This window comes from Ornithodoros turicata, chromosome 7 (genome assembly GCF_037126465.1).
Source record: "Ornithodoros turicata isolate Travis chromosome 7, ASM3712646v1, whole genome shotgun sequence".
Classification (NCBI taxonomy): domain Eukaryota; kingdom Metazoa; phylum Arthropoda; class Arachnida; order Ixodida; family Argasidae; genus Ornithodoros; species Ornithodoros turicata.
Genome location: NC_088207.1, coordinates 25059985 through 25069964, shown reverse-complemented (window position 1 = coordinate 25069964; position 9980 = coordinate 25059985).

Below are 9980 nucleotides of genomic sequence, written 5' to 3'. Positions count from 1 at the left end.
ATCCGGGCAGATAACGATATCATTGCAGATTATGGTTGGCTAAGAGCATGCCATGCGGTAAAGTTCATTTTTAAGAGTGTAAGGAAACGAGCGCAGGCGCTCCAAAAGGTACAGATGTGGTCATTGCACAGACCTTCTGTCTCTCATTGTTCAAAGTTAAGTGATTGAAAATGTATTAGGACAGTGCCCCAGAGGTTTGCTAGTGCGGCAGTAAGGTGACACATATGACCCAGAGTGCAGTTTATTTGAATATTAGAATAGAATATTTGAACCTTATGGGTATAAACGTACGTCGTCATGATTTCGCCTTCACTTATTGTTGTTGTTGTACTCCTCCTGGAAGCACTTTGCTGCTGGATGCCCTTTGTTTGTATCTATACGTTAGATACCACGTTGCTTACCATCCAAAATATTCGCATAGTGATTTCAATCATGGCTACGTAAGAACTTTATACCATCTCTCTACTGTAAAATAACAGAGCCAGGATTATATCACAGGCTACTGAACAATCACTTCAAGCCAGTATGAGGGGCTTGCACAAAGGAAATAAGGGATAAGGCACTATGTGCAAGTGTCATTCGGTGAAAGTGACACTAAATTAGTCCGAAACTCCCCATTCATCATTAAAAAACAAAGTTGTTGTTGTAAATTAGTCAGTCTTACAGTGGTATCCGTTGATATCTTCCGCTGTAGCGCTTGCCGATATGCGTACTCCTAACCATTGCGCAGTGTGCTACATTTATCACTTCTGATGTGTGGAAAGCGCGGTGCATACGGTTTTTCGTGACACCTAGCAGGTGTCACGCGGGAACTATAGTTTGAGTGCATAACATGGTACGGAGAACATGCTACACTACACCTGCAGTGTTGTCATCGGTGTATGTACCCACTCGAGGACTACACTGTATGCATTGCCGGTCCGCTACGCGGTGTTCTCTACACAAGGGAGTACACAGTCATCTCTTCGAATCAGCCTGTGCACGTTCAGTATTAAGTCATAAAGACAAACAACAACGGCCTCATTTTATGAGAGGATCGCCTTTTTTTGGGTAGTAGTAGTCATTCAACCCAAGTTTTGCACAGAAAATCCACGGCAAGTATTGCACTTTTTACTTTAAAATTACTGTACATTATTTTTAAAATAGTACATAATCTGACTCAATGCAATACTTGTCGTGGATTTTCTAAGTAAAATTCGGGTTGTAGAAAGCAAAATAACTAAACAGAAAAGGAGCAGACAGAGAGAAACAATTTATTTGAAAATTAACGACGCCATCTTGAAAAACGTACCGTAATTTCACGCGTATTAGCCGCGGCTTATGCGCGATTTTTTTTTCTCATGGGCGCTGTGCGGCTTATCCACCGGTGCGGCTTATCAGATGACTTTTTTTTTTCAGGTATTTTCCCCATACACTGATTTTAACGAAAGGGTCGACAGTGTCTCCGGAATAGCACTGCCCTGCTTATGCACGAACAGTGCTTAACAGTGATGGGTCCACATTCGAGTAGATTGCCCCCATGCAGCTTTAACGAAAGTGGTGACAGTGATTCATGCCTTCTGGAAGACCACCGACCCATCAATACATGAAAAGCGCCCAACAAGGGCACAATCCGATCTTGGTAGAACTCTAGAACTGACCTCCTTTGTTGTACACTATGCTGATCCCGGAGTATGGACCACAGGGTTTATGGCATTACTCTATGGTCTCTTTGTCGCACATAGGAGTCGTCTCGTATTGCCCGCGGCTTATCTGCGAGTGCGGCTTATCTGCCGGAAATTTTTCAAAACGTTCCTAAAAACGCGTCCTGCGGCTTATCTGCGCTGCGGCTTATACGCGTGAAAATACGGTACTCCGGTGCGGGCGGCTGGGGCAGGACACTTGCAGAGATCGAGAGATGACCACGTAGTTGCGAGGCATCACACCAGATGGCGCCGCTTTCATGGCTCTATGTGAGAAAGACAGAGAACAACAAAATACAAGAGGCAGGTAAAATTGCAACACTGCTCGACAAGTCTAAGCATGCCAGAGCGTGGGGAAAAGGCCTAACCACTACCGCAAACGCCACGGAGAAAACACTACACATCGGGGAAAAGGCTTAAGGCAATCGACTAGGCCTAACCACAGCGTCATCACCTACAGAATGTAACGCCTAACACAAGACAAGAACCATAAAAATACTAGTCACACAACGCTGAACATGCTACAACACGAACAAAAGGACGCTACGGGTCACTGCTAAACAAGTCTAAACATGCACGTACAGGGAATATTCGTTACGACGAACATGCTACAAAAGGCTTAACACGAGCAAAGAGCTAGGTAGAAGTGTGTCAAGACCAGGCACATCGGAGGAAAAGGCCTAACCGCTATGGCAAATCGCTCACCTTTTCCGACGAAGGGTCCGATCCCGACGACAGCCAGGGATGAAGTAACGCAGAGTGGGGACGACGGAGCAACCGACCACACATCTTCTCCCTACGATAGCCAGTGGCCGACTGACGCAGGCGCCACTCTACGAGTGCTATGCATGAGCGCACGCTCCTAGCGCCCTCTGCGCGCTCCTAGCGCCACCCGTGGCGACCGCAATTGAGAAGTAACACGACCGTACCTGCCAGAGGCTAAGAGAGTAGTGCACCGCCCTCTGCAGGACTTGCTCATTGGTCGTGACGTCATCTCATTGTCCCAAGCCTACAGTGTTTTTTTTTCCTTAGCAGCCAACACAACTCCTTGGGACAAGGTCCATCTGCAATGAGGCCATGGCATGACGTCATCACTCAAGCATGCAGCTGCATGATTCAAGGGCGCGTACACTGTAGACAGGGGACCTATTATTTATTGAATCACTATCCCAAGATTATTTCCTTTATTCTTCTCTAACGATTGCATAGGAAGCAGAAAAACTATTGCAGAAAAGCACCATGCATGAAAGCTGATCGTAGGAATTCCAAAGTCTTACTAAATGAGACTTGCAAAAGAACAAAATATCCTAACACGTAACTCCATCAATGGCTAATAAGAGGACTAGGCATTCAACAAATCAACACAGAGTATGGGTATCAAGGAGCGCTGAACGATGCGTCTACTCCATCCGACAGCCAGGCACAGAACTAAATCGTAATGCTTTTTTCTCCTCTATAAAGTCATGCATCTGTCCCTCTTGCGGTTACTTTGTGAACTAATTTCATCGCGAAATTATTAAGAATCGTTCTGGTATTATTCCCATTTAAATCAAGGGTGCAGCAGCATTAGCGTCATCGTCAAGAGAAGAACGACCAACATGAACCTTTCGTGTCCATAAAAGCAAAATACAAAGCGTCAACAAAGGAAAGCATGCAGGTCAGGACATGCCAGGAGCGCTGTTAAACAAGGGAAAATCACACGACTGCCGGGCAACAGAGGAAAGCAAACACAGAAAAACACTTGAAAAGAGTGAAAAAGACACTCATCATCATCGGACATGTACACTGCATTCCCTCATTGTAAATCCCCTCGACACAAATTCCACCATTCACCAGTGACGAACCACACAACCGTACCCATCAGAAGCAAACTGCATCCCACCCGAGGCTACTCTTTTCCACTAACGGCCAACAGAATTGCTAGGAACAGAATTAACGCGTCCACACCCGTCAGTGTCCAAGAGAGAAGTGAATCCTTGTGCCCTCTGCAGGCCTTCCTCATTGGTCGTGACGTCAGCCTATTGTCTCAGGGCTAGACTGTTTTTTTTCCACTAATGCTCAACTGGACAAGGTCCACCTGAAACAAAAGAGCCGCGGCATGACGTTCATCACCCAAGCATGCGGCTACGTGGCTATGAGGGGATTTACAATGAGGGAATGCATTGTACGTGTCACATGATGAGTGTCTTTTTCACTCTGTTCAAGTGTTTTTCTCTGTTTGCTTTCCTCTGTTGCCCGGCAGTGGTGTGATTTTTCCTCGTTTAACAGCGCTCCTGGCATGTCCTGACCTGCATGCTTTCCTTTGTTGACGCTTTGTATTTGACGCTTTGACGCATGTTGATCGTTCTTGTCTTGATGATGACGCTAATGCTGCTGCACCCTTGATTTAAATGGGAATAATACCAGAACGATTCTTAATAATTTCGCGATGAAATTAGTTCACAAAGTAACCGCAAGAGGGACAGATGCATCACTTTATAGAGGAGAAAAAAGCATTACGATTTAGTTCCGTGCCTGGCTGTCAGATGGAGTAGACGCATCGTTCAGCACTCCTTGATACCCATACTCTGTGTTGATTTGTTGAATGCCTAGTCCTCTTATTAGCCATTGATGGAGTTACGTGTTAGGATATTTTGTTCTTTTGCAAGTCTCATTTAGTAAGACTTTGGAATTCCTACGATCAGCTTTCATGCATGGTGCTTTTCTGCAATAGTTTTTCTGCTTCCTATGCAATCGTTAGAGAAGAATAAAGGAAATAATCTTTGACTAGTGATTCAATAAATAATAGGTCCCCTACAGCGTACGCGCCCTTGAATCATGCAGCTGCATGCTTGAGTGATGAAGTCATGCCATGGCTTCATTGCAGGTGGACCTTGTCCCAAGCAGTTGTGTTGGCTGCTAATGAAAAAAAAAACACTGTAGGCTTGGGACAATGGGATGACGTCATGACCAATGAGCAAGGCCTGCAGAGGGCGGTTCACCTCTCTTTTAGCCTCTCGCAGTTACGGTCGTGTTAATTTTCACTTGTGGTCGCCGCAGATGGCGCTAGGAGTGCGCAGAGGGCGCTAGAAGCGTGTGCGCATGCGTAGCACCCGTAGAGTGGCGCCTGGGTCCCCTGGGTCAGTCGGCCGCTGGCTCTCATAGGAAGAAGACGTGCGGTCGGTCGCTCCGTCGTCCCCGCTCTGCGTTACTTGATCCCTGGCTGTCGTCAGGATCGGACCCTCCGTCGCCGCGGGGGAAAAGGTGAGCGATTTGCCGTAGCGGTGAGGCCTTTTCCCCGATGTGTCTGGTCTTGACACACTTCTACCTAGCTCTTTGCTCGTGTTAAGCCTTTTCTCGCATGTTCGCCGTAACGAATATTCCCTGTACGCGCATGTTTAGACTTGTTTAGCAGTGACCCGTAGCGGCCTTTTGTTCGTGTTGTAGCATGTTCAGCGTTGTGTGACTAGTAAATTTGTGGTTCTTGTCTTGTGTTAGCTGTTAAATTCTGTAGGTGATGACGCTGTGGTTAGGCCTAGTCGATTGCCTTAAGCCTTTTCCCCGATGTGTAGTGTTTTTCCCGTGCTGTTTAGCAGTAGCGGTTAGGCCTTTTCCCCGCGCTCTGGCATGCTTAGACTTGTCGAGCAGTGTTGCAATTTTACCTGCCTCTTGTATTTCGTTGTTCTCTGTATTTCTCGCATAGAGCTATGAAAGCGGCGCCATCCGGTGTGATGCCTCGCAACTACGTGGCCATCTGTCTCTGCAAGCGTCCTACCCCAGCCGCCCGCACCGGAGTACGTTTTTCAAGATGGCGTCGTTAATTTTCAAATAAATTGTTTCTCTCTGTCTGCTCCCTTTCTGTTTAGTTATTTTTTTCTACAACCCGAGTTTTACATCGAAAATCCACGACAAGTATTGCATTGAGTCAGATTATGCACTATTTTTAAAATTTAAAGTAATTTTAAAGTAAAAATTGCTAAACTTGCCGTGGATTTTCTGTGCAAAGCTTGGGTTGGATGATTGGTTTACTGTTTCATGGATGAGCAGTGATGGCATTCCTGTCACCATTTGAAGGTTGACTTCTCTTAACATCTCTGTGTACTGCGGTCAAACCCACTTGAAGGAACATCCAGCGTTGCTTAACGTTACGTTTGTTTTCCGCTAAATTTAGCGGAACTTTTCGATTCATTTATTTGTGCTGCTGAAAAGGCACTTTTAAGGCTCCGTTCAATACAATAATCCAACAAAAAAGAACGAAAAAAATACAAGTGCAGTCCCGCTGCTGAGGAAATTGCCGTGCTCAAGCTCGATTCAAGAAGGTGCAACCCACACAGTGCCGTAAGACTGGTTTCGGTATTCTTTTTGTTGGCATTGCCATTCTGAAAGTCGACTTCACGTCGTCATCAAAACGGATTTGGTGGGGCAAGGCAAGCTGCGATGGCCCCATTAACCTAACCTCACATCATAGACCTGGTTCGTTTAGTGATAATTCAAGTTAGATTAATTGCAGCTTCCATGGCAGCCATGGCAGCTTCCCTTGCCCCCCCCCCCCAACTCCGTTTTGATGATGACATGAAGCCGACTTATACAATAGCAAAGTCAACCAAACGAATACCCTGGTTTCGTATCGAAAATGGCGAAGAAGTCAGCAAAAATCATGCTAAACAGCAAAGAAACAAGTGCACAGTTCACGGTACCTTCAATTTCGTTTTCCCACAACACAAATAAATGAATCGAAAGGCTCCGGAAATTTAGCGGAAAACAAACGCAGCCTTAACCAACGCTGGATGTTCCTTGAAGTGGGTTTGACCGTACTACACGGAAGTGTTAGGTGAAGACAAGTTTGAAATGGTGACGCCTGCCAAAAGAATGCCGCGGTGACTAAGGACTGTTATCTCCTTTGCGGTGGTATGACTGAGATAGCTCCTTTGTGCCTGAGGTTTGTTGTCAGCTTGTTGCAATGACTGCCATCCATAATAATAATTGATTGCCTGCCAAGATATTTGTAACGTCGACGATTATATCGTCACGACTATAGCCAAAAAAGGAGGGACGGAGGATGAATGCTGGAGATGCGTACAGAGGGTGCATGAGTCCGTCGGGGACCAACCTATCAAAACAGGCATAAGTAACATATGACGCAAAAATTAGAATGGTGCAAGCGAGCTGGTGTACTGTTGAAAGAGGTAACATTTCATTGAGTTTGAGGAAGACACAAGGCGATGAGGAATGCACAAGTCTTGCGTATTGTCCTCATCGTCTTGTATGTTCCTCAAACTCAAAAGTTTACCTTTTTCTACCTAAGCAGTAACTAGAGTTAATTGACCAAACTTAACGAACTCATAACATATAACAGACGTAATCTAACTACGGAACTAATTGTTTTGGTTGTTGCGGTGTGTCCAATTTGCGAGGCCTTGCGTCTAACGATTTCACTCACTAAAAAGATTCTTTCTGTGGCGATGTTTGATATAAATCATGCTAAACGCATGCACATCCCTAAAACAGAGGTACAAGACTATACACCCTTCAAAATGAGAGGTGGAGCCTGTTTTGTGCCATTATGCACGGCACAGAATAGGCTCCGCCTCCCGTTTTCAACAAATCGGGGATGAGAACGTTGTCATTCGGGATGATGGTTGGCTAGGAGCGTGCGCGGTGAAGTTCATTTCTAAGAGTGTACGGGACCATTTTCTCCTTCCGTCTTATGAGAGGCATGGTGGTTGTGGAACTGACATTGCTTCTTACTGAAATATGAACTATGGAGCTTCGGCCACCACAAGGCAAGGGAGTGACCAGTATTCCTCTCAGCAGCTGCATTGCACTGACACTGCCGTCACAGTTTCAGAATACAAAACATAATGTAGTTGAGAGTAAAAAGCAGGGACACACGTGAAACATGGTTAGAATACATCAGTGCTCCTTACAGATATGTGTGGTAACAAACAGTAAAGAGCGTTTGGAGCGCAATAAATACTCACGCTTCCTTGCTTGCTTCCTATTGTTCTCTATGAAAACGCACCGCCCTTTTGAGTCCACCAACATGGCGGCCGTTATCCGTATGCCTCTCCACTGCGATCCTCTCTCCCATCCGCGTCTAGCATTTTTAGAGATCAGTGCGTACAGCCAACACCATCTGGGTACAGAAGGCCTTGCTAATGCGTCCTCTCACTCCCTCACACGTAGACGTATAAAGTCAGCCAATAGCTGCAGCAGGCCATGATGACAGCCAATCGCTGCAGACGATTTTAAAACACAGGCTTTTTGTGACTACCAGTGGCCGCCAATGCGACTGATGGCGGATCGTTTCCATAGCTACGGCCACTGAAAGCGCGGTGTGGTTGGTTGAATCTCAATTGTTACGTCACGCCGCCCAAGCGACCAGAATTTGTATCTACGTTTTCCCGCCCATTTTAGTCCATGTGCCGTCTGATTTAATCTAGGTGCCATCTGAAATAATTCAGGCACCATTCAGTTTAATCCGGGTGCCATCTGAAATAATCCAGGTGCTATTCAACTTAATCCGTGTGTCATCTGAATCAATCCATGATGTTTTTAAGCACTATGGCCGTGTATTCACACGAGGGACATCCCCGCAGAATATTATATTGAAAGGAAAAGTAGAAAAGGAAAAAAACTGCTATGGAAGATCTTGTGACTGTGCTGCAGGATATTCCCCGCGGGCAGAAGAGCGCGAAAGGACATGACGCATATAGCAGACGACACCATTGACCTTGTCGTCTGCGAAGGAATATCTTGTGACTGATCTGCAGGATATTAAGTAAAAATTCCAGGGTCAGAAGAGTATGAAAAGACGACGCATATGGCAGACGACATCATTGGTCACGTCGTCTGCTACGGTATATCTTGTGACTCAGCTGCAGGACGCGCGTCATGTCTTTCAGGGAGCATCCTGCGGCTGAGTCACAAAATATTCCGTAGCAGATGACAGGACCAATGGTGTTGTCTGCTATGTGCGTCATGCACTTTCGTTATCTTCTAACCGCGGGTAATATCCTGCGGATCAGTCACAATTGCATCATGCCTTTTCGCGCTCTGCTAACCGCGGGGAATATCGTGCAGGTCAGTCACAAGATATTCCGTAGCAGACGACATGTCCAATGGTGTCGTCTGCTATACTACTGCTCGGCAACTCCCGATATCTCGGCGCCGGGAATGCTCAACATAAGACGCAGCAGAACTTCAGACCAGCTCCGGTGGCGCAGCGGTAACGCGTGCGCTTGGAGACTGGGAGGTCCGCGGTTCGAATCCGCGGGCCGGCTGTGCCGTCCGGGGTTTTTCCTGGGTTTCCCTCAGATGTGTAATAGGCGTATGCCGGCACAGTTCCCCTGAAGTCGGCCCATGGACGCAGCTATCCTCCCCCCGAGCGGATTCCGCTCGGTCTTCCACTTCACCCTTTCCTCCTCTCCACCATCTTTCCCTTCCCGAGAAACATGCCGCCTAATCAGGCAGGCAGACCTCTCGGGTTCCTCCCAACGACACTCCTCCTCCTCCTCCTCCTCCTCCAGAACTTCAGTCCCGTCAGCAGCTTTTTACTGTTCCTGCCCCTACATATGTCTGTAGGATATTCTATGTGGATGTCCCTCGTGTGAATACACGGTTGTAGTGCTTGAAAACACCATGGATTAATTCAGATGGCACCCGGACTAAACTGAATGGCCCCTAGATTATTTCAGGTGACACCTGGACTAATTCAGATGCCACTTGGACTAAAATGGGCGGGAAAACCTGTAGATGGCGTTGGTACAGAACACACAGCAGACGACACCATAGGCCCAGTGGCGTCTCCTGCGGGATATCTTGTAGCTGTGCAGCAGGATATTCCCGATGAAAGACATAACATTGAGCGCCACACGTGGGAGATGGTTATGACGTTTTGCGCATCTTCCGCTGGAGTATCGTGGAGAATGTCGGTCGTGTCAGTGCCGTGTATGCCAAAGGGAGTCTGGCCATTAATGGGACCTGCCTATACCTGGAGCTCCGCCCACTTTTTCAGCTCTCTAGCCAATCACGAGCCTATTAATCCCAGCTATTAGCTATTAATCCCAGCTATTAATCCCAGGCTATCCAAGCTAGTATTCACTGGGTGCCGACATTTTAGGGAAACTGGATTGGATTGGATTGGATTGAATAGGATATTCCCTGGATGGAGAAGGGCATGTCGGGAAGACGCAGAATAGCAGAAGTGCAGAAGTAGCAGAAGCAGATGTGCTTGCTCGCAGAGCTGATTGGCTGGCAGAACCGCTGCTTGGACTAGACAGCCGGTTTTATACGTATTTTAACTACGAAATATAACAA